General features: G+C 45.1%; 1 protein-coding gene across 4 annotated transcripts in view; it reads left to right on the top strand.

The window, feature by feature from the left end:
* HRH1 (histamine receptor H1) overlaps positions 1-26348 on the top strand; it is a 1870597-nt gene that overhangs the window by 1681952 nt on the left and 162297 nt on the right. The window lies entirely within an intron of this gene.

Genomic DNA, 26348 nt, shown 5'->3' with positions numbered 1-26348 from the left:
TTTCAACAGTGTGGGAACAATACTTTGCAATGAACCTGACCTTAAGACACCGGACTTCAATAAGGAATGCCTCTTACAAACAGATGCATCTAAGGTTGGTTTGGGCAATGTGTTATCCCAGGAATGTGACAGAGTCGAACAACCTGTTATATACGCAGCTGAAAATGTTTTCCTCGAGAACAACCTTACACTATTGTGGAACTAGAGGCTCTCTCCTTAAAATGGGCTGTCACCCACCTGAGATATATTTGACAGAAAGAATGTTTAGACTGATTACGGATGACTCCATGCTAACTTGGCAGAGTCTTCGAAAGGATACCAATGCCTGAATTATGAGATGGTTCATGGATCTACAGCCCTTTTACTTTACTGTCAGTCATCGAAAAGGTCAAGAAGAAGTGAATGTGGATTACTTAAGTTGGTTCCCTCTCAACCAAGAAGGGGAAGCCACGAATATAAGCGGAGGGTATGTGACGAATCGAGGGAATTCATCCCTTCTCCCCAAGGGGGAGTCCCTCTGTGAAGCCAGCGAGGTGAGCCTGCTTCGCAACACCCTCCCTGGGGGTCGAGCAAGTGGGACCTCACCAGGAGAGACTCACCCTTTGGGGACAAGGACTCCTGTTCCTGTGAGGAATTCCCTGATGCCCTCCATGTGATGGCCTATGTAGAATTACCTAACACTGAGCACAAGTACCAGCTCCATAACTGGAACGAATACAAAATGACTTAAAACATTGCCAAATAGAAAGAGAGCCTATCTCTTTAAATGATAAACTCTGAATAACTGTGCCGAGTACATTCAAAGAGGAGGACAAGACAGAGAGAGAGAGAGAGAAAGAGAGAGAGAGAGAGCGACAGAGAGAGACAGAGACAGAGAGAGAGAGAAAGAGAGAGAGAGAAAGAGAGAAAGAGAGAGAGAGAGAGAGAGAGAGAGAGAGAGAGAGAGGCATGCAGGGCAAGACCCCTCTACGGAGAATGTCAGAGGAAGGCGGAGCCAGTGCAGGCAGCGGAGTGTGCCCATTTCAGAATTGTTTCGAAGAGGAGCAAGAGACACTGAAGGGTCAGTGTGTAAGAGGAAGCAGAGGAAGCAGAGGCCGGGAAGACCAGAACAGAGAGCTTGGTGATGGAGTGACTGTGTAGGCAGCATGCTAGAAAGGCTGTCCCCTCAACTGCACCAATACCACTGCACTCATGAGCCTACTCACAGGCCGAGTACCCCTAATCACATTGAGATGCTGGGCATGAGAAGCAAAGACGCCCAAAGCGGATGTCACAGAGAACAAACAGAGAAGCAAAGAGAAGGAAGAAGGTACCACGCAACTACGGGCACCAGAGACGTTTCCCTTGTGACACTGAAGGTAAAGGGAAGAACGGGAATACTGGGAAGCATAAAGGGACTTATTATAGAGCCAGATATACTCGTCCCAGAACATATGGCGAGACTGTGAGCAACCCATTGATGAAATGGAACTATACTGATGTGATTAGGAGAAGCATAGAATCTACTCAGAATTATAGAATTCAAAATACTCATCCCAGTATAAATGCTGAGACTGAAAAACCAATTGATGAAATGGAGCTATATTGATGAATCTACACAATGGGAGGGAGATATAAATGGAGCATTACTACCATGAGAAAATGGAAGAATAACGAAAAGTCTAAGAAGCACAAATTGGAACAAAATATAGAGAGAAATAATTGTGGACGAAAGACCTGAGGGGTCCCTAGGATAGACTGTATACAAATAAGACCTGTGAAGGAAAAGTTGAATCATAACTGTATATAAACCCCAACTCTCAGAGGAAAAGGCACTACACCAGAACTCTCGGTATCCTGTAGGAAATAGAAAAGGATTCTGACCAGAACCAAGCAACCATTAACAAAAGGGCATAAAATTACTACCAGTTCCATTAGGGAGTTGCAACAACATAGGATCACAGGAGACTATTTGAGAATTGCATACTAATCTGAAAAGAGAAAGAAGGAACGACAAGTGCAGAAGCACAACTAACAGGAGAATGGGAGTCTTTCTCCTGACCTTAGTTGATTATAAAAGTGGTAGGGTCAGTTAGGTTAGTTTTGGACAGTGGACAATTTCTCTTTGGACATTAATCCACAACTGACGAGAACCTTCGTTTCCAAAGTAGATTCGGAAGACTGATAGTAAGGGAAAGATAGGCATTCTTTATTCTTTAAGTAAAACGTGTTACAAATTTCCTCAGAGTGTCCGCATCCTTCTTCTGACCATCCACACTACCTACTCCACTAGTCTCACTTCCACTGCACTTTGCATTACATCTTTTAGTTACCAGCAGTGCATTTTGTTATGTGTGCATATGCAGGCGATTTGAGAAGTGATGGTTTCATTTCTATCTGAAATCTCTCACTCCAGCTAATGCAACAAATAACTCAGCCACAAAATAATTGTCTATTTATGAAAATAATCTAGTTAATATACAAGATATTGCTTCGTTGACATGCCAAAAAAGGGATTGCATTTTTGCGAAAATCTGAATTTTCTTAAATAGATGCATAATCACAAACTGCAAGTCTGTGCCACAAAATGGCTACGTAGGCAGAGACCGTCTTTTGTTCAAGACCTTAAAGTAGTGTTTAAACACTGAGAAGATTTTTCAGGCTCACACATTACTTTGCATTATGTTACTCATAGTCCCTCAGGATGTGAAGCAAATCTGCAATCATATTCTTTTTGCTTAACATAAGTCTATGAGGATTTGAATATTGTCAGGCTGCTTCACATGTAAATTGTTTACTTTGCAAATATTCTCAAGCTTAACAGCCAACTGTAACATTCAGATCCCAAAGGTGTGTAGTCAAGTGTCTAAAGTACAGAGTGACTTCCAATACTAATTTCACCACTTAACCAAATTGGGAGATCCGGGGCAAATTATTTCCTCTCACTGTGCTTGATCTGCAAATAATAAGTAGTGATTAGGATCACAATGGGTGCGTAATCCAACAATGAATGGCTCAAACATGGTTTCATACCTTGTGATATTTCTTCATATATAATATTATTATTGACCATTCTTTTATTTCACAACACCAAGTTATTTGCCTCTTTGATTACTCCCAGCCACACCGCTTGAAAGCCATTGTATCTTTGTTTCAGAAGCATGTACAACAATAAACACATATGTGGTACTCCTTGGCATCCACCCTTATTTGTCAGTCAACTTTAGTGTTGGTTGTTACCCTAACCAAGTTTATTCATTGACGAAAGAAGGGGAGTTATTATCTATTGACAGCACCAAACAGGCTGCTATTATTACAAGGAGGCCCCCAGACTTGCTGTCTGTGGATGGTGGATGGGCACCCAGGATAAGCAAGTTTGTCCAGTCCCCATAGAGAATTCCTGGGGAGATCCGGAATGCAATGAATAGGGTTTATTTTCACTGCACACCACCAATGCGATGTATGTTTGCAATTTGGACGCTATACAGTAACAGTGTGAAACACATTTGATTGTTAAATGAAATGTGTCAAGGTGCCAATGCAACAATGTTTGATCTTGAAATTTCTATTGTTTAATATATGTTAACCCATTACACTGATCTTCCGGGCTATTATTCCACTCCTTGTAGTGTCGCTTCACTTGATGCCCTTGCATATGACAGACTGGTGTAATTTCCAATAAAGTCAACAGATATGCACATATTTTGACAAATAGATCCTTTGAAAAGTCCAATTGAAACCTGCACCACGGTCAATACTGGCTCTTATATAGTGCTGTATAAATTACAGAATTAGCCTGCTTACGCAGCCCTGGCACTCGGAACAAAGAGTGCCTACAATGTATGTGGATTGAGAGCTATTCAGGGGCCAGGAAAAAAACTCTGATCTTTTCAATATAATTGTTTGGGCATATTGATCAAAGGAATGGGAGTTGACAGAGTTTTCATTGATAAATAAAATCTGATGCCAGACTTTCCTGTTCGAGATGATCAGGTGCCCCCAGACCCACTTGCGTCATGACTGCCTGTCTGCTGCTGACTCACAGGGTCCACCCATCAACCAACTTTTCCCTTCTCCCTCTGCTTTGCGTTCCAGCTCATGAAGAATGGAATATGGAGGTCAGGCTATTGCACTTTGGAGGCAGAGAGAGTGCAGCTGCTTCCATTGCTACGTGTGGTTCAGGGCTGAAACGTAATAACAGGGCTCCAGTGACCATGTTTGTGTTGCCAGGTTGGCAATTATAGGTAGACTATGCCTCAAAGGAACTCCAACCCTGGAACTTTCCTGCTGATCACCATCCAACTTTGGATGCCCTCTCTGCTATGGGGCACAGCAACACCTTCAGCTTTGGCAACACCTTCAGCTTTGGGAGCAGATGGGTCACATCTATGAACCGGAGACTGACCTGTCACAGGTAGCGCACCTGCTTCCAGAATTCGGCCTATGAAGTGCAGGTGGGTGGCAGCTGTGACAGCTGTATTGCCTTCATCAATCGGGTGCTGCATTAGGTGACCACTTCTTTGCCTGCACAATGATAACTGTTTTCTACATCTCCCAATCATGCTTCTATTCGATCTGCACACCAACCTCCCTTGTTTTCGTCTATGTCTAAGCTATTTAAGCTTACCCACATTAGCAGACTCAGTGGACGTCATGCTTTCGTCATGAGTAAAAATGATGTGTAAAATGCATTCATAAAACATGTATGCCTGCATGTTATTCTATTCTATATTTTGGGGGCAAGGGGCGTAACTGCATTATGACATTTGCATGCTGGCTCAAACGCTTTGGAATCATGAAATCCCCATGCTTTTTACACCAGCTATAAGCATACAGATTCCATATGAATACATTGTAAATCCTGCCTGCTATGTGTAAACAAGGCAACATTTACACAATTTGCACCCGGAACTGTGAAAAGAAAGTGTAAGTGTGATTCCCACTGCTTTTTTACTCATGATCAAAAGTGCACAAAGGGACCTGTTTGCACATAAGGGCTCTTAGTGCAATTTACGCAAACCTGGAACACTGTCTCTAAGCCCAGGACCAGGATTGGAACCTGTGTTGTTCTGTGCTGTTTTGTTTCCAAGACAATCGCGTTGCCACTGAGCTATCTGCCCAGCCAGGGTTGAATAGTACTGGCCTTGGTTACTTTGCGGATCACCCTTGGTATTTTGCTGCTATAACTTTCTTCTAATTGTCTCTGCAAAAAGATCCTTGGCCAATCCTCGTCTGCACTGCGCGATAAGTTGAAAGAAATATTGTCTGTCAATTCAGTTCTGCACAGTCAGACTGAGCTGAAGGGATGTTTCCTGTTATCTCTGTTCCATTATGCATGATGGGTTGTTTAACGACGGTATATTCTTTCAGGGCTAGTCAAGGCACCACAATTCTATTAGTGTGGACTCACTACCGCAGAAACAACATTATTTCCTCCCATACTGCAAACAGACACCAGAATGGCTTGGCATAGCACCTCCCCACAGAAGGAGGATTGTTTGCTATCTCCCTAATGTTCTGCCATGTGCATGGTTAACATTGCTGTCCTCAGTAACCGCAGTATAGAGTGTGATGGTATTTTGTAATGTTGTACTTTTTCTTCTGATGCTCTATTCACTATGGAATTTAGTTATGTTTAGATATCTTAAGAGCCAGGAAATGAACCGTCAGAATGCGCATCAGACCTTTATGTCAGAATTCCATTCCATGGGGGACTTCACCAAATGGTCATGATACATTTAGCAAGGCCCTTTGTTAAAATTCCTCCCTTTTCTTTTGACCACAGAAACACATCATCCCTCACTTGAGAAAAACTCCAGACTAAAGTCAGTACCAAAGGGGATCCAATTTAAAAAAGAGAGGCTCTTTTCTTTTTCATCTGACCTCTACTTCCAAACACATCTACCGAAGCACAATTGTAATAATGTGTATCCCGTTAATGGGTCAACTCGCAAAACGTGCACATTTCCCATGTTTAATAACTAAATTATGCAGCTCACAGGAAATTATGCATCTACTGCAGAGGAATATGTTTGCTCTTTATATGTAAGGCATGGGTGCATGTGAGGAAAGATGTACTGATGTTTGTATGAAAATACTAAGTGTGAAGTACTTGTCATCAACATTTGTAATATCAGCCACAAACAATGCACAACTGCCCACTATAGATGGCTCTTTGTCACAGCACACAGTCTCTGGGCACTGTACTTCTTTTTTTCCCAATCTCAGATAGCCCCAAAGAGAAATAAAAAAGAAATTACTTTGCACTGACTTTGCAGTGCAAAAATACACTTGGCACAGTTTCATGAATTAAGGTTTGTGTCTGCAGTGCAAAGTCACTTTCTTTTCAGCAGTGCAAAGAATTCCATGAATCGGGCCCTAAGTCTTTATCCTTGTTGATTGACAAATAACGTAGACATGCTGCATTGTTGCGTGTGTCTCTTACCGTGGTGCTCACTCCATCCAAGGATAAAGCACACTTTTAAATTCTAATATATAATGATGCAACCACAGGGAGAAGTGTTTGCTATGTTATCTGTCACTTGCATAGCGCCCACTGCCATTGGTATGGCTTCAAAGCGCTCTGGGTTGAATGTCAGAGATGTAAGAGGTGAAGCATTTTTAGCCAATAGTAAGGTGGGTAAGGAGTGGCTATGTTCTTAGTGGTAACCCATAGTTATTAGGTGAGAGAATGGGTGCTGTGACAAATTGTGAAGGGAGTGGGATAGTGAGAAGGGTCAGATTATGTGAACAGCTGGTCATCATTTTGATTGGGTTTCAGCTGTATTCTATTGGATGAGGTGATGAGTGTTTTGGGTGTGTGTAATCTAGTAGTGTTTATTGAGGTATGCAGGTAGGTAGCCCGTGCCCGTGTGGGATACAGTTATGTTTCATAGTATGCAAGTATGGCAGTGGAAAAAAGTAGCAAAATGCAGTTGGGAAGCACACACCCTCGACCCTAATGGAAGAAAAGCAAGTATGAAAGTGGAATAACATATGATATGATATGGCATTTATAACGCGCCTATACACAAGTGTTTCAAGGTGCGATCTGTGGGCTGTGGGAAGATAACATAGCAAAATACCATTGGGGAAGCCACACCCTGGACGGTAAGGGAAGAAAAGCAAATATGGCTGTGAAAAACAGTAGCGAAATACGGTTTGTAGGCACTGTGGGAAGATAATGCAATGTGATGGATCAAAACAACAGCAAGATTAACATATTCAGCAGTACAGCACTGGTGTAGTCTCCTACCTGGTTGTAGCTGCAGACTGTGAGGGCGAGACTTGGCAGGGCTGGAGTGCATAGGCCAAACAGGAAAACTGGGATGGTAAGAGCCCCAAGGAAGGTGCACTTGGCCTGAGCTCTTTGCTGGTATTGTAAAATCAATGTAGCAATGTGATAATTAATCTAGCAGTGCATAAAAACAATATGGTAATGTAACAATTGATCTGGGAATGAAATAAGGAAATCTCGGGCAATCAGGGAGCCAAGTGCAGTTGGGCAATAATTAATCTTCCTATGAAAATAAGTGTCAAGGATCGCTCCTTTTGGCACTGTTGAGGAATGTCCTGCAGCAGTCAAGCCTTCTGACGCACGCTGACTCCTGGCATTAACAGGCTGGCCGGGACAGTCGGGTGCTGCGTTGCAACGCTGGCGTGTTATCTTCCGGCTTACCGTTCCCTTGCTATTTCCCGATTGTGTTGTCTTCCTTTTTGCTCCTTCCTTGACTCCCCCCTATTCCTGGCCTCTCTGCCCTCTCTGCGTGGCTGCTTGCTGTACTAATTTTCCCTGCCTTCCTGAAACGTGCCCTTCGTGTTATTCCTGTGCTGAAGTTCAGGCCCTACATTGCTCCTCCTACTGGAGCAGGAATCCCATAACCTGATCACTGCTTCATTCAGGGTTTTTTCCACCCTCCTTTGGAGGGTTTTTCCCTGCTTTGGGACAACACTCAAGTGGCCGCTTCGTTTTCCCTTTGCGTCTTGTAACTAAGGGGTGACACGTGGCTGTAGATCATGGTAGCTCTTACCTCTTCACTCCTTGACATACTGAGTCAATAAATCCAGAAATGCAAGCAATTAATATTATACAATCAAGGATCAAAAACGAATTTCACTGTGCAAAGTAATCAAGAATGGAAAACGATTAGTGCTATGCCATAAGGGAGCCAAGAATAGTAGGAAATTACAAATCTAGCTATGTACAATGAATCTAGCATTACAATAATTAATCTAGAAATTCAGAGAAAACAATCGAGCAATGTAAAAATTAAAATGGGGCATTTAGGAAGCCAGGCATTGTGGCCAATAATTCATTTACCACTGCAAAATAAGTCTATAAATGTAAACATCCAGGAGTGTCACCAGAGTGCTCTTCGGCTGGTTATTATCATCGCATCTAAGGCTGCAAGGTACTCTGGATTATTGCTGACAACGTTCCTCTCCTTGGATAACTATTGACTTTTGTATTCAGCTGTTATCCTCCAACGTTTTTATCAAAGTGATCTCAAATAAACGGATATTGGGCATATTTACAACATTTCTATACTTGCGGAGACAAACCATGCCCCTTTCCTGACGTACTTTCAAAAGGTCAACTACAAGCGCACCCGCCCGCACACATCTGAAGGTGTGACGAGAGTGCTGTCCGGCTGTTCAGCAGGTCGGAGGTGTGGGGTGCGGGGGCTGAGGGCGAGGTACTTTTACATTCCTTGCTGCTTGATTATTGCGTCTCTTTTGAGTGTCTGTGGTACAAGGCAAGTGACGGTCCGCGTGGCTTACATTACATTGTGACATGTCGTAGGCATATACTTTTAAAAAACAACAATGCCCCAAGCTGCAATACAACTCCCCCACGAGGAAAAGAATTGCAAGGACCCCATGACTAACATCCAGCCTTAGTGAAGCCGTTTCCAAATCGACCTAAACTGAATGCTATACAGCAGCATTCAAAATCTTTGACCTCTGATATTAGGGGTTTTTGGAATCAACCGAAAGAGGAGAACAAAAGTATTAAGGCACAGTACACTGCATCAATAGTAAAAGATGTTACACGTGGGAGCAGGACTCTGGTGTTTTATAGAACCATTCATATATGTAGATGATATACCAGACTCTGCTTTAATTGCCGAAATCAGGGAAATTGATCAAGAAGCATCTTTACTACTTTTGACAGAGGACACCGTAATAATTCAGGATAAAATGTCTGCGCAGGTGACTTGAAATGGTCCAAGAAAGCAGATTAGAGGGGTGTACGCTCAGATACCCCAACCCCCTTTCATCACGGAATCCTTCCCCCATAGATACATTAAAATAAACCTGTATAAGGAAGGGTCCATGTGATTTAAACAAATCAAATAACAGAGAATGAATTAATAACTAACCCATAACAACGAAAAATATCGAATCTTTTTATTTTTTTATTTTGGGGGTCCCCCTTCAAAGCTCCCCGTTTGCCTATGTTTGAAAGCCTACCCCAACCCCCTCCGCACCCGTTTAACCCCTTAACCCCCATCCCATATATATGTTTACCAAAAGATTCGTTATTTTCTGTTGTTTTGGATTCGTTAAGAATTCATTCGTTATTTTGGATTCATTTAAATCACTGTATACCCGCAGGACTTTGAATCATGTAAAAATTGGAACAAATTGGATTCCAACATTTGTCCTGCCCTGCTTCCCACATTATTAACAAGTGACCTGATACTCAGCCTCCGGATTTCCGTATCCCTCAACTACTGAACCTCTCAGGCGCCCCAATTTTGTATCTGGAATCTTTAAAGTCTTCCTCCAGTTCATCAATTTCATTTGTGAATCCAACACCCAGTAGGTCGTTTGGCTTGATCACCCGGGTAACCCCCACGTTGGAGGTTACCTTAACAGCGATGAATACAGGCCTACTGGCTATGGCCAAATTGTTTGAAACATTGGATACAAAATCAAACAAACAAACAACCTTATTGGCCAGCCTTATCTCTAAGATTATACAGATTGAAGAACACATGCGATCAAGGGAATTTCTCTTTTCAAAGCAAGTGGAAGACCTGCAGGGGGTCAAGTCAGCTAATTAGTCAGTCCGCCTCAGAATTTCATTTGGGAACATCGAAGTTGGCATTCCTAAGTACTATAGATGTACCTCTCCCTGCATCCCAAGGGGAGGTCATTGATAAAGGAGCAAGTTTATTGTTGCATGAGCAGCCCCAGAAAATTACTGAGGTTCCACCAGACAATACGGAGCCAATATTTAAAATATTTGCTAGCCAGAGGGTGGGAGCTAGAGCTGTGTTACCAGGGAAAAGGTGAAAGAATCAAAGGTCTCCTTCCATGTTTGGCTTGCAAAAGTTATTACAGGCCTTATCTGCTCTGCTCCATGACCAAGTACAACCAAAGACCAAAACTAAAAGTCGTAAAGAAGTCCAGCAGAAAAAGAAGCAGAAGTGTCTAAAGATTATTGAGGAGATCACCATTATTTATCTATCAATGAGTCAAGATCAATCTGAGTTGAGGGAGATATTAGCAAATTAAGTTGACCTCCTCAATATTACAACACATTCACTGATGGATGACACAAGGAATGAGAACCCTACCACAAAGGCAGACAAGGGTTACATTATAGTCACCATCCTGGAGATTTTTTACAAACAGGCAAAATCCAATTAAAGCAATTTCTTAGAATCCCCAGATATTCTCCACATTGGAAGGAAGAAGACTCCTCTCTTGCAATTCTCAGCCCCACTTTAGGCAGGAGGAAGGTGAATCTACTTACACTGGTCGAGACAAAATCCCTTTACACCTTCCCACGCGGAGAGGGATGGGAGATGCCATCAAGGCCAAGCCTCATATAAATCACCCACCCCAGAAAAGAAGAGGGGACTTGACCTCCTTAGGGAGATATCCAGCAGCAGATTTGGCTCTTCCTTTGAATAAGATTAACCATAGCCAGTGTTTATATTTGGAGTGCGTGGAAAGGCTTTCCGAGGAAATAGTTCTAAACATTACTAATATCCTGAGATTAATAGTGAACATACCCACAGTGCCTACAATGGTAGACTGGTGTAGTTACCTCCGTGAGGTTTTTGTTGTTCGTTTTTGTATAAATTGCATTGCAATTAAATCAAATAAAAAAATTAAAAAATAGTGAATATACCAGGATTTGGAGCCATCCAATCATGTGATATTGCACAGGTTGAGTTCCTTAACTAATACGATCTAGACAAAGTGGGGATGTATGTTCCTTCTCAATTGGTGCATGTTATCCTATTGGGAGCAAGGAAGCCTTTCAACTATTCTGGGCACACAATAAGAGAAGCCAATAAACCTGTGCCCCTAGTCATAAGGGGTGTAATGCTGGTATATTCAATACAAAACATGAAGAGGTTATTTTTCCCTCCATTGAGAATTCTGTGCCCTCAGGGGAACCAGAAAATGGGAAGGGACATTGAGGTCTTGGTGGTCTCCACACAACATCATAAAGTAGACTGGACTTGGCTTCCGGGGGCATTGGCAGGCGAAGTTCAACATTGAAAAAATTAACTGCCAGCCAAGAATGATACCTGGGCTCTGAGGATGGGCTCCTGGAATACACGGGGCTTTAAACATTTGCTATAATATAAGAACAATCTTTTGGGTTCTGTTGATATTGTGATGCTCCTTCAGACTTCCATATGAGATGGTTATGCTCTCTGTCTAGTAGAAGCGGTTAAGGCTGCGAAAAGGAGGAATTCATCAGGGTTGTTAATATCCTGTAAAATGGGTATGGGTCTGAACCTAGAGGCCTGGGAATCACCTAATTTGTTTTCTCTGCTAACAAAGCTTCACTGTCCTTAACAACCGACCGGGAGTTCCTTATGCCATTTTGAATTTATAGTGGAATCCTGTTGAGATTTCAGATGCCGCTTTTTTGGAAGGGGTTGAAGCAGTGTTGGATCTAAGCCTGGGTGATCCAAACACCATAGCAGTCTTCATTGCAGATGACTTAAACATTCAGTGTCTCCAACCAAAGGATCCCTGATCTAATGGTAGAACAAGGAAATGGCTGAACTTAATGAAAGTAGAGGGTTTCTTACCCCGTCCAACATGGAGACAAACCACACAGAATGAATCATTGACTATTTTCTTGTCTCAAAAAATATATTTATGAGTGTAAATGATGTTCAGGTTAAAACACAAGTTAATGGTGATCATGACTTGCTGCTTGCCACCTGAGATTTTTGTTTTCTGGTGACCAGTGGAGGTCATTATCACTTTAATCTGGAGATGATGGGAAGAAATAGGTTTAAACGGTGTGAATCTTCCCTGGATAAAATATATAGCTGTGTAAAAGAGAGTGCTCTTACATCTAGCACTCATAATCCCAGGAGTGATGGTTATTACGCTGTTGCCCTAAGTTTATTTACACAGAAAAATCTTCTGGGGATTTGACAATTTTTTAGACACAAGCATGACATTGGGGTCCAGAATAAGAAAAATCAATTACATAAGGATTTGAGAGCATTAGTGCATGTAGATATCTCCTCCAGATTTGTAAAGATAAAGAATCTGAAATTAAGATGCAGATATTGGCTTGGAGGTTACAGATCCTGGTTGTTTCAACAGGACGGGGAAAATATGCTCCGAATGATAGCATCCAAGAGTAGCGCCCAAATATGGTATTTAGTAAAAACAACTGCTCATGGGGATTTACAGCTGCCTTTGCAGATAAATCCTATACAAGAACAAGTATGGGTACGCTATTTTGCAAATTTGTACGCTGCTTTGGGGTCAATAGAGTCTCTAGTGAGGCAAGACTGGGATAATAATGGGAACATGGTGTTAGACCAGGAGGATATTATAATGCAGATTAAAAGAATGAGTACCTCCAGAGCAGCCAGTCCAGATGGCCTCAACGAATTTGATGCTAAAAACCTATATCGAGAGGTATGGGCCAAGATCTAGTTGACTATTTTTAAACAAGTTCTTGAGACCAAACAAATACCCAAATGTGGAAAGAAATTATAATAATAATAATAATAATAATAATAATAATAATAATAATAATAATAATAATAATAATGATACCGATATTTAAGAAGGGTGATAGAGAAGCCCCACAGAATTATCGGCCAATAGCCCTTCTAAACGTGGCAGGCAAAATATTTGCATGCCTAATACTCAAGGCCCTAATGGCCTGGGTGAAGGAGACAGAACGATTTGGTATTCGCCAATTGGGCTTCGTCCAGGGGATAGGGACAGCGATAAATGTATCAGCATTAAGCCTGGTAAAAAAAGGGTGATTCAGTCAGGCCAGCCAGTCTATATGGCTTTTATTGATTTCAAGCTTGCATTTGATTCCGCACCTAGATATAGATTATTTCAAAAAATAAACAAGGGGGCTTGCCCGGGTATATTTTGGCGATAATTTACCAGCTGTACTCACAAACATCTATTCAAGTCAGATTGAATCAGCAGGAGCTTCTATCATTGCTGATATTGATATTGAGGAACAATTTATCAAGGTTAATTCCTATCCACTGAAATTAGGGAAGACTCCCATATCGTGGCATCTTTATGCAGACAATATGGTCCTTTTAAACCAGACACCTGCAGGCCTACAAAGGCAATTATTGGACTTAGAGCATCATGCAATTAAGAACGAACTAAAGATCAATGTGTACAAGTCAAATGTTGTGATTTTAACTCCGAAGAGGGTCACAAGAGAATTGCTGTAAATTGGTTTCTATATAAACTACCACTAACTGCATTCAAAGAATACAGATATTTGGGAGTGAATACGAACAGTAATAATCATGAAGCCTCATATAGACCTGATATCAGATGGAAAACTGAGATTACGGCCGCACAGGCCCTCATGATCCACAAGAAGTATGGAAACTGTTCTTGTTCCCCATTATTACTTTTTATAAGCAAAAAGTAGTACCCATACTGTTCTATGGGGCAGAGTCAAAAATGGTAGCGATTATACTGGATTGGAACACACTTGAAGGCGAGTTCTGGAAGAGGGCTTTGTTCCTCCAAGGAAGCCTGCTGATCAAATCATTTGATTTGAGCTGGGGTTATTATCGCTAGGTGTGCTGAGTAAGTGGTGCGCTTTGGCATTAGGTAGAAAATGTATTTTAAGCCAGCATGCCAAGAATTCAATAATCCCTTTGATTGCACAATTGCTCCAAGATCAGATGGACAGTCACTACATTCTTGGAAGACAGATTGCTTGGAAACAATGAGCCTCATTATTTGTTTGGCGGCAAGCGGTAAAATTGGAGGGATTTCCGTTATCGCCAACTTTACCATTACGCCAATTACTGAGTTGATTCCACCAGCGGATAGTCCTCCTGGGGAATTAGCTCCAGTGGTAAATCCTCCAACAATTGCCAGAATTAGCCCCGGGGCCAAGGGCGTCGGCGGAATTACCATCCGCCAAAAGAAATCACCCTATTTCGCCCAATTACAAGTTGGGAATCGCTGGAATTTCTTCTGAAAATGTGAGAAATTACAGCCAAAATGGTGGTGTTAAATGCAGACAGGTCATTGAAATCAAGGCACAGGTGCACCAGATCACCTCAGAATGAGTATATAAGGGCCAGACATTCCCACAACACACATCCAGCCAACATGTAGCTCCAAGCAGACGTTCATTATGGGCATCACTACCCCCTACTTCACATACAGCTACAGCAGCATGCAAGACCCCAGCAGGTAAGGAGACAGGCACCACAAAGGCACAGGAGATGCATGGTGTGGGGGTCACCCATACCACAGTTAGCATCAGTGACCCTCTACCGTTTGGACCGCCCGACCATCACAGACCTGCTCACCTTGATCCAGGCCAATCTCCAGAGTGACTGTGGATTCAGAACTTCCACCCCCCCCCGCTGAAGTTGGCATTGGTCCTGCATATGTTTGCCATGGGTGAATCCCAGCACACCGTGGGTACGCTGCATGGGATGTCACAGCCTGCATTTGCTAAGGTGCTGGACCAAGACATGGATGGATGCGCTAATGAGGCATGCACACCACCCAGGTGCTTGTGCATACAGCACCAGCACGTTTTCAGCTACATTGCCCATTTGACCAATACCATAGCAGCAGTGTATTGTACACATGCGGCATTGGTACCCCACCTCTCCCCCCCCACGGCAACTGAGCAGGCATACAGGAACCAGTAGCAATGAATGAATGTGCAAATGCCATGTGACAGTGACCTCACAATCACCCACTGCTGTGCACAATATCCTGGGGCCACACATGATGCCACGATACTGAGCAAAAGCACCCTGCCAGTATTCATGCAGAGACACAGAGGACAGCTCACTGTCATGATCTCTGCTTCCAAAAGGCCAGGACTTACCCAACTCCCTTGGAAGCAGACCCATAACCCAGGTTCCGAGTGCCAGCCAGTCCCAATTGGGACCTTTTGGACCCTGTCCTGGCGCCAGTGGCGCCAGGCTCATAAATATGCTCAGTCCCAGCGCTTCAAGCGCTGGGCTCATAATGCTTGTGTGGACTTACCTGCAGCAGACCATGCTGCTTACTTACCTGCCAGTTGAACCCCTGATCCTCTTCTGTTTGGGACTACTTTTCCTGTTGGGTGGGGCAGGAGCCACTCCCTAGGTTCAGAACACTGGAACTCTTCTGGAAAGCAGGAACTCTTTTCTTACCTAGGCGTGGCTGTGGAAGGAGACACCTAAGCACTACAGGAGGCTATTTAAACCACACCCGATGGATGAATCTTGCTTTGCGTTATTCTGCATCCTCTGCAGCAGAACGCTCATCGTGTCTTCTGCATCTGATCCTGGGCCTAAAGGAAAAAGGCTTACCATCCTGAATCCAGTCTTCAGCAACATCTATAAAGAAAAGAAAGAACAGGTTAGCACTACAGTGACAGCGCATCTCTTACCTGGTCCATCGGCTGTCATCAACACCTCGCGCAGCATTCCTGCATCTGAAAGACAAAGGCTTACCTACTCTTCACGCGCTCCGGAGGTCATCGCACTGCATTCCGGCATCTGAAAGACAAAATCTTACCAACTCTTCGCACGCTCCGGAGACCTTCGGCGCTGCATCCCGCATCTGTAAGACAAAAGAAGGTGTGTTTAAAGACATTGGGTAACGTTCAATACTCACGTGCCATTACTCCATCCACGCCGAACTCAGTGGGCATTCCGGGATCCTTCAGCAGCTCCGAACTGGTACCTGCAAAATAAAAGGACAGTTAGTGCGCATCGTGAAGCAAGCAACAAGCGCTTACTTACGCGCTTCCAGGCGCTTCTATTCCGCATACGGGTCCATCCTCAACTCACTTCAGCCAGTCAACCGCCATCGCCGGAACCCTGCAAAATAAGAGACAGCATTACAAAAGACTTTTAAAGACATTTGAAATATTCGGAACTCACCGTTCGTGAAGTAAACGACGGACAGCAGTCCTCTGAAGTCAAGAGGCCTGCGCTACCTATCCAGTGAAGAAACTGGTTACAGCACCCTGCCCCGAGGCAGATGGAGAGCTCGGCGTTCACTTACCTAAGGTGAGAGCGTTAACCTTTGGGGTTCTACAGGAGAGGAGAAAAGGAAAGAGATAGGGACACCCCAATAACCCCAGTTCATTAATCCCATATTTTCTATCTGCAGACATCTTACTCTTCGAGTCAGGCATACAGTGCACAGAGGTCCAGCCCAAAGAGCCAACCGGGTGGTGCACATCACTTTTGAAGATACGGTAGTCGCCCAGTCAAGACCGGCGCCTCTGCGAGAATCAGGTGAGCGTTACAGAACGCAAAGCCTACCGCAAAACTCTCGCCGAGGCGCTATGGAAACCTCGGATACCGACCACCTAGCCCGGTTACTTGGGGAACTAAGGGCAGAAGTGCATGCAGCTCGTCAGGAAACAAATGCTCTAAGAAGGGAACTAATTATTTCCAAGGAGCGAACAGACGATCTTGCTAGACAATTGCTACAGTCACAAGCCGGACAGACCCCGTTACCCGCATCAGGGGCAAATCTTCCTTCAACATCCCCTATGAATCCAGTGCAGATCAACCTACCTGGGAATGTACCTCTGGCTCCGCCCGAATGATTTTCTGGTGACCCAAAGAGGTTTGCAGTATTTATCAATCAGTGCCGGTTGCATTTTTTATGCCGGCCAGCAGCCTTTCCAACTGATCAAGCTAAAGTAGCTTTTGTGCTTTCGTACCTTAGTGGCAATGCGGCAGACTGGTCGATCCCTCTAGTTAATCAAGATGATCCGGTTCTCCATGATTTTCAAGCCTTTCAGCTTAGTATGGAAAAACTGTTCGCAAGACATTCACAGGGGCAGGCCTTGGACAATGAGCTTCTTTCGTTGCAACAGGGTAATCAAGACCTTTTGGCTTATATTGCATCTTTCAACAGACTAATAGTGGAAACTCAATGGCCTGAGGACAAAAGGATTACGCTGTTTTATAGAGGTCTACGTGGAGAGCTCAAAGACGTTTTAGCCCAAGTAGTGAATCCCCCACAAGACTGTTCGGATTATATAGACTTAGTCGTTCAAATAGATCACAGACTGCAGAACAGGAAGGCCGATCGTTCCAAGTTTGATGCTCGAGTATTTTCCAAACCACCAACTCCTTCCAAAGGAGTAGACTCCGGGGAACCCATGCAAATAGGGGGCCTGAAAGGACCACTAACACAAAAGGAGCGGGAAAGGAGAAAACAGTTGCAATTATGCCTCTATTGCGGAAACTCAGGGCACTTTCTTCAAGACTGTCCGGTGAAACCAGCCAAGAAGGCGGTAGGAGCTGCAGTTACCAAGGTCACAAACTCTGAGCAGGGAAACGACCTCGCCCGACAAGAATAGAGGTCCTCTTGCTGAGCGTTAAAACCAGTTCCGTGACCTCGCATTTCGTGATACCTATGGTCCTCATTAGCCCTGATCATCCAGATCGATTACATGCGATTGAAGCTTACGTCGACAGCGGTGCCATCGGCAATTATGTGGATCAGGAAATGGTTTTGAGGATGAATCTTAACTCTTTGTCCCAAGGCTGTAAAGGACGTCATTACTACGGTGGATGGTACGGAGATAGCCTCCGGACCAGTAACGCATACCACTCAAGAAGTGACGCTAGTAAGTCAAGATGGACACCATGAGAAGATCGTGTTCGATGTGATCAAGGCCCCTCAGTTCCAGATTATTCTAGGGATACCTTGGTTAGAGAAACACAATCCTCGTATCGATTGGCGAGCAAGAACGGTTCAGTTCCCAGAATGTGTCTCTACTTGTCACCCTCCACCTGGTGTTGCTCTAGCAGCAATTTCTTCGGAGACTCCCCAGTTACCTCCCGAATACCTAGAATTCCAAGATGTTTTCCGGAAGGATCAGGCTAACTCTCTACCTCCTCATAGGTCCTATGACTGCCAGATAGACCTGATACCTGGATCTACTCCTCCGTGTAGCAAAATGTATCCCCTCACCGAGCCTGAGAACCTTCACCTCCGACAATACCTGGATCAATACCTAGCAAATGGGTTTATTCGTCCTTCTAAGTCCCCTGCTTCTTCAGCTTTGTTCTTCGTTCCAAAAAAAGAAGGGGACCTTAGAACTTGTATAGATTACCGCGCCCTGAACCAGATCACCGTTAAGAATAGATATCCGTTACCTTTAATCCCTGAACTCCTGGACCAAGTCAGAAGAGCATGCATATATACAAAGCTGGATCTTAGAGGAGCCTACCACTTGGTACGAGTAAAAGAGGGCGATGAATGGAAGACGGCCTTCCGCACCAAGTATGGGCTATTTGAATATCAGGTCATGCCCTTCTGGCTTTGCAATGCCCCGGCCGCCTTTCAATATTTTATGAACGATGTCCTCAGAGAACTCATAGATGTATGTGTTGTCGTTTACATTGACGACATCCTCGTTTATTCTTCATCGGAATCTGAACATCGGAAACACGTGAAAATGGTCCTCGAGAGGTTGCGTCAACACAGACTTTTCGCTAAGTTGGAAAAATGTGTTTTCAACGTGACTGAAGTTGAATTCTTGGGATTCATATTATCACCTAGCGGAGTGCGTATGGATTCAAGGAAGGTCGATGCAATTCTCAAATGGCCATCACCATCCTCCGTAAAAGGGGTTCAAAGCATGTTAGGCTTCGCCAACTTTTACCGCAGGTTTATCCCCGAATTCTCTCGAATAGTCCAGCCCATCACCGCCTTGTTAAAGAAAAACAAACGTTTTGAATGGTCTACCGAGGCGGAACAAGCTTTCCAGAATTTGAAGACAAAATTTATCTCAGCACCAATTCTAAAACATCCTCGCCCCGAACTCCCCTACATCGTTGAAACTGATGCTTCGAGCCTTGCCATAGGGGCAGTTCTATCACAGAGGACCCAGTAACCAATCAGTTACATCCCATGGCATTCTGGTCTCGCAAATTCTCGCCTCCTGAGATCAATTACACTATTACTGATAAGGAACTTCTGGCTATCAAGTCTGCCTTTAAGGCTTGGCGGCATTATCTTCTGGGGGCCCGACACACCGTTACTGTGATTACGGGTCACCGAAACCTGCAATATTTGAAAACCGCAAAAGCCCAATCCTCTAGACAACTCCGTTGGGCACTATTCTTTGCCGAGTTTGACTTCATAATTATCTATCGACCTGGTACAAAAAACAGTAAAGCTGATGCCCTTTCTCGGATGGGAGTGGAGGAACACTTGACCAACCCTAAACCTGTACCTATCATTCCCGAACAAAGAATTCTGGGTGTAATAACCACACAATCCATAGAGGAAATTAAGGATAAAACAAGGCAACTTATAACTCCAGCAGAAATACAGAATTGGCATCTGCAGGGAAAGGACTTTGCAGTAAAGGACAATTTATTGTATTTCCAAGAACGATTATACCTGCCCAGCACAGATTTACAGAAAAAGGTGATCTCTTGTTATCACGAGTCTCTAATGGAAGGACATCCCGGTATGGCCAAAACCTCAGAAAAGATTAAGCGCTACTTCTGGTTGCCGTCTTGGAAAAAAGATATCAGAGACTTTATAATGTCCTGTGGAGTATGCGCCCAAAACAAGAGTCAAAAGGAAAGACCAGCCGGCCTCTTACGCCCTATTGACATCCCACCTTGCCCTTGGCATACGCTTTCTATGGACTTCATCACCGACCTACCTCCATGCTCCGGATACAATACGATCCTGGTAATCGTGGACTTTTTCTCCAAGATGGCGCATTTCATTCCACTCAAAGGCTTGCCAACAGCAACAACTCTGGCCCGAGAATTTCTCGAAAACATTGTCCGACTGCACGGTTTTCCTTCAGTGCTAATTTCGGATCGAGGTAGTCAATTTATTTCTCATTTTTGTCGGTCGGTTCAAATTGATGTGAGATTATCGACCAGTCACCACCCTCAAACCGACGGACAAACCGAGAGGACCAATCAAACTCTGGAACAGTATTTACGCTGCATGCTGCAACAAACTGAAAAAACTTGGAAAGATATCCTTTGGATAGCCGAATATGCCTACAACAACTCTGTCCACTCAGGAACTGGGAAAACCCCGTTTTTTCTTTTATACGGCTGTCACCCTCGAACCTCAGAGTTGGATCCACCCCAAGATCTTGGAACACCAGCAGTAGACTACCTGCACTCTACAATCACCCAAGCTTTTAAGGAAGCCGTTTCTCACCTTCAAAGGGCTAAGGAACAATACAAGAAAGGAGCAGATCAACATCGGAAGGAAGCCCCCCAATATCAAGTAGGAGATCAAGTCTGGTTATCCACCAAATATCTACCTCTAAAAGGACCACGCACATTCAACCCAAGATACCTTGGTCCCTATTCCATCACTACCATAGTAAACCCAGTAGCGGTCAAGTTGGACTTGCCCCCTCACATGAAGATACATCCGGTCTTCCACGTCTCTCTTTTAAAACCCGTGCAACCTCAAACCCGACTAACTAAATCCCCAAAACCTATCCTAGTTGATGGAGAACTCGAGTTTGAAGTCAAAAGCATCCTTGACTCCAAGATCTCCAAATCTAAGCTATTTTACCTAATTGACTGGAAAGGCTACGGCCCTCAAGAAAGATCCTGGGAACCTGCAGAATATGTCCACGCTCCTTGTCTAATCAAAAGATTTCATCAAACATTTCCTGACAAGCCAAAACCCCCGGGGAAGCCCGGTTTGGGAGGGGCCTTGAGGGGGGGTACTGTCATGATCTCTGCTTCCAAAAGGCCAGGACTTACCCAACTCCCTTGGAAGCAGACCCATAACCCAGGTTCCGAGTGCCAGCCAGTCCCAATTCGTACCTTTTGGACCCTGTCCTGGCGCCAGTGGCGCCAGGCTCATAAATATGCCCAGTCCCAGCGCTGCAAGCGCCGGGCTCATAATGCTTGTGTGGACGTACCTGCAGCAGACCATGCTGCTTACTTACCTGCCAGTTGAACCCCTGATCCTCTTCTGTTTGGGACTACTTTTCCTGTTGGGTGGGGCAGGAGCCACTCCCTAGGTTCAGAACACTGGAACTCTTCTGGAAAGCAGGAACTCTTTTCTTACCTAGGCGTGGCTGTGGAAGGAGACACCTAAGCACTACAGGAGGCTATTTAAACCACACCCGATGGATGAATCTTGCTTTGCGTTATTCTGCATCCTCTGCAGCAGAACGCTCATCGTGTCTTCTGCATCTGATCCTGGGCCTAAAGGAAAAAGGCTTACCATCCTGAATCCAGTCTTCAGCAACATCTATAAAGACAAGAAAGAACAGGTTAGCACTACGGTCTTCAGTGACAGCGCATCTCTTACCTGGTCCATCGGCTGTCATCAACGCCTCGCGCAGCATTCCTGCATCTGAAAGACAAAAGCTTACCTACTCTTCACGCGCTCCGGAGGTCATCGCACTGCATTCCGGCATCTGAAAGACAAAAGCTTACCAACTCTTCGCACGCTCCGGAGGCCTTCGGCGCTGCATCCCGCATCTGTAAGACAAAAGAAGGTGCGTTTAAAGACATTGGGTAATGTTCAATACTCACGTGCCATTACTCCATCCACGCCGAACTCAGTGGGCATTCCGGGATCCTTCAGCAGCTCCGAACTGGTACCTGCAAAATAAAAGGACAGTTAGTGCGCATCGTGAAGCAAGCAACAAGCGCTTACTTACGCGCTTCCAGGCGCTTCTATTCCGCATACGGGTCCATCCTCAACTCACTTCAGCCAGTCAACCGCCATCGCCGGAACCCTGCAAAATAAGAGACAGCATTACAAAAGACTTTTAAAGACATTTGAAATATTCGGAACTCACCGTTCGTGAAGTAAACGACGGACAGCAGTCCTCTGAAGTCAAGAGGCCTGCGCTACCTATCCAGTGAAGAAACTGGTTACAGCACCCTGCCCCGAGGCAGATGGAGAGCTCGGCGTTCACTTACCTAAGGTGAGAGCGTTAACCTTTGGGGTTCTACAGGAGAGGAGAAAAGGAAAGAGATAGGGACACCCCAATAACCCCAGTTCATTAATCCCATATTTTCTATCTGCAGACATCTTACTCTTCGAGTCAGGCATACAGTGCACAGAGGTCCAGCCCAAAGAGCCAACCGGGTGGTGCACATCACTTTTGAAGATACGGTAGTCGCCCAGTCAAGACCGGTGCCTCTGCGAGAATCAGGTGAGCGTTACACTCACCTGGCTTGTGGGTAAGAAATAGGAATACCGGATGCAGACGACCACCGTCACACACCTTGAGTACACAATGTTCAGCAAAGTGTAACTACTATAAGTCCCATGATGGAACGACAGAAGTGCCCAGAACAGACCTAGTACACTGATTGACCCAACCCGGGACACAGGCAGTACTCATGCAATGACACAGGGTATCCTGCCATGCAAGGCAACACAACACATTCATGCCACCCACCACAACCATAGTTAACATTTACTGCAACACCAAAACTGAAAAGTGATTTGTAGATGACATGAGACTGACAAATACTTGATTACTGCTGAATCCTGCAATGTGACTGACTGCAACTGTACCATGTTTGTAGAGTCACCTCAACCTCACACAGTCCATGCATGTCTTGCATGGGAAGATGGCCATCCACAGTCACCATGGCTGAGGATACATGTGAGGAACCATGGCAAACCACAGTAGGAGGCCTACGGTGATACGCAGAGTACAAGGCATGCATTGAGTGCACATTTGGATTTGTGAAAGCCAGTTTCAGGTGCCCTCATGTACAAACCAAATTAAGTAGGCAAGATAGTATTATTCACTGCAAAGATGCACTACTTGTGCAATTGAAGGCACATTTAAATGCCACCAGATGAGGCCCAATCACACCCTAGCTCAGATGAGTATGTCTCTGAAGATGTAAACAGGTCAGCACAGGGCATACATTGGGATGTGATGTAATGCCCAAAGGTCCCGAAGGACCACAGGGACAATTGGCCTCTACTATGCACCTACACAATAGTGAGAGCATTGATGAGGCTCTGAATACACAACACACTGAACCATAGAATAATCACCTTACATGAACACTAACTTCAAACATTGATTTATTCAGAACTTGACATACCCTGATCCCCAACTCCACGATCCACCCCACACGCTGATCTCCTACTCCACACCCCATGATGATCCCTAACTCCACCACCCACCCCGCATGCTCATCCCCAACACAACCTCTTGTCCCCCTTGTCAGCAGCCAGTGCAGCCTGTGCTGCACTGTGATGTGATTGCCTGGGTGGGGTGCTCGCTAATGAACCATCAGCATGGTTAGTAGATTGTGAACTCCACATGGTCCACGGTGAGGTGGATGGCCCTCGTCATGGCCTCACAGGAGGATGACAGCTGTTCAGCCAATTCACACACCCTCTGGCTCACCAGACACTGACTTCCATTGTTGTGCTCTGTGCTCCTGCCCATGGATGTGGAAAACGGCCTGGCTGACCCTTGGATACAGTCCCACATGCCCTGAGAATGACCCAATTGTTCCTGGGCCATGTAGTACATCTCATCCTGCCTCTGCTCCATCCTGTTGAGATGGTCCCAGATGGCCTGCATTGTGGGGCCAGGCAATGGCTGGATGAATGGCTGCTGCCATGTCTGGCCTGCTTAAGTGGAGGGGGTGAATGGAGACCTGCCTCAGCCTGGCCATCGGAGGAGGACTCATGAAGGTACTGGAGTGCACGCTGTGATTCCCGATGGGAAGGTGGGGTGCGCAATGGGGAGAGGCTACGCAGGGAAGAGGAGTCTGGGGAGAACTGGCAGGCAGGGGAATGTGGTGGAATTGAAGCTGGGGGTGCAGAGTCTGACAGCACATCTGCTGTGCCAGCTGTGGCCTGCCGGGATTGTGTGCTTTCATCGACACTGTGTCAGTTGTGGTTGTGTGTTGTCCTATTGCCTGTGGTGCTGTTTTTGTGAGAGTCTTCTGTGCACCATGGCTGTGTCCTTCCCAATGCTTGTTGGGCCTGTGGATTGCATACTCACAAGGTGCCTTTTTTTAGGTGGCACTGTCCCACTCACATGACTGGCTGGCAGTGTGCACTTCCTTGTTGGTGCTGGTGTCCTGGAGGGTCCGGCAACATCATCCTGTTCCTGGGTGTCATGAGTGTCTGTTGGGGTATAATTCAGATGTCCATGAACACATTGTTGCTGAGGTGCATGGCGATATGACATTGGGTTTCACTTGTACAATGTCATCGCTGTGCATTGTTCATCCGGGGGGCATGCATCATGTATCTGCCACTGTAATGGGACCATGTATTGGGTAGGGGCAACCAGGTGACAGGTGTGGGGTGGGGTGCACTGCTTACTATGGGTGTGAAACCCTGGAATGGGTTGACCAACAAGGTGTCCTGTCCAGATGTGCATCAGGACTGTTGAGGCTTTGATTGCTGTACAGCAGTGAGGTGATTGCACTGCATTGATGTTTGTGTGAGTCAGGTGGATGCGATAACAGGCATGGAGTGTGCAATGAGTACCTCCAATGCACATTGCTGCTGATGAGCTGTGTGCCTGACATTCATGCACATGCTATTGTCACATGGTTGCATGATGTATGTGTTGCATATGTATGGGTGGTCACCATGTGCAAGGGAGGGTTGTGCTGTGTGCTGTGGGTGTGCATTGGGCCTTCGGGTTTGCATGGCAATGGTGATAGTTGGATATCATCCCCTCCACTTCCTAGCCAGCTTCCTTATATGTGGGTCATTGGTTTGCTGACTTTTATCACAGTGGACTTTGACCTGTCCTGGATTGTGTATTCTGGCCGTGGCTCATGTCACTTTGATGGATTCATATTCTTAGTGGCATGCATGCAGAGTTGTCCATGTATGGATGCACATTTCACACAGGTACTCACCAGATTCTACCTGGCCGCTGGCTCCAAACTCTGCAGTGACACACCCTTGATGCCAAACATGTGGATGATACCGGCGAGCATCTCCTCCCAGGGTGTGAGCACGAGTGGTTCTACAGTACTGCCTGCAGTGGCAGCTGTCGCCCTGTATTGTATTGCAATCAGGCTCCGTGCCAGGAGGTTGTTCCAATGCTTTTTCTTGTCCATCTCATTGTGTTGGACATTTCCTACGGTCACCACCTTGTCCTGGATGTCTGCCCATATTGCGTTTTTGCCTTTCTGGGGTCTGCCAGTGTTGATCTCCATACAACTCATCCAAGTGAGCCACCACCTGCTATGCCAATATGGTGAGCTCCTACTCTGTAAATTTAGGTTTCTGCATTCTCAGATACGGCACCCTTGATTTCCTCTTTCCACCTGACATGATTACGCTTGTCAGTACTCCTGGATGGCACTCCGTTTTGAGATTTTTGATGGATTGTGATTTCCAAAATGGCCTCCACAGTGCTTCCTTTATAGGCCGTGGCATACTTCCACCGATGGAATTTCCTTTGGCGGTAATTCAGACGATGGAAATTCCAGGGACAGAAATTCCAGGGACAGACACAACAATAATGGTAAATCCGTGAATTATTGGCAGTAATTCCAAGGTTGGGTCATGTTATTAATATTACCGCCACTGGCCAGTGCATGCACCTGCCAGGTTGTAGTTCAGTGAAACCCATCGAAGTAATCACATTGCAGGATGGGATTTGTTAGTGCCAGAGTGAGCAGAAGGAGTGCAGTGCCCTTGTGCACACAGATCTGCCAGTGAGCAGAAGGACTGCAGTGCCCATGTGCACAAGGATCTGCTAGTGAGCAGAAGGAGTACAGTGCCCATATGCACATGGATCTGCCAATGAGCAGAAGGAGTACAGTTACTATGTGCACAAGGATCTGGCAGTGAGCAGAAGGAGTGCAGTGCCCATGTGCACAATGATCTGCCACTTAGCAGAAGGAGTGCAGTGGCCATGTGCACAAGGATCAGCC

This window comes from Ambystoma mexicanum, chromosome 2p (genome assembly GCF_040938575.1).
Source record: "Ambystoma mexicanum isolate Mex_15411 chromosome 2p, UKY_AmexF1_1, whole genome shotgun sequence".
NCBI classification, from domain to species: domain Eukaryota; kingdom Metazoa; phylum Chordata; class Amphibia; order Caudata; family Ambystomatidae; genus Ambystoma; species Ambystoma mexicanum.
The sequence above is the reverse complement of the archived record's forward strand: the minus strand, read 5'-3'. Positions and strand labels throughout refer to the sequence as shown.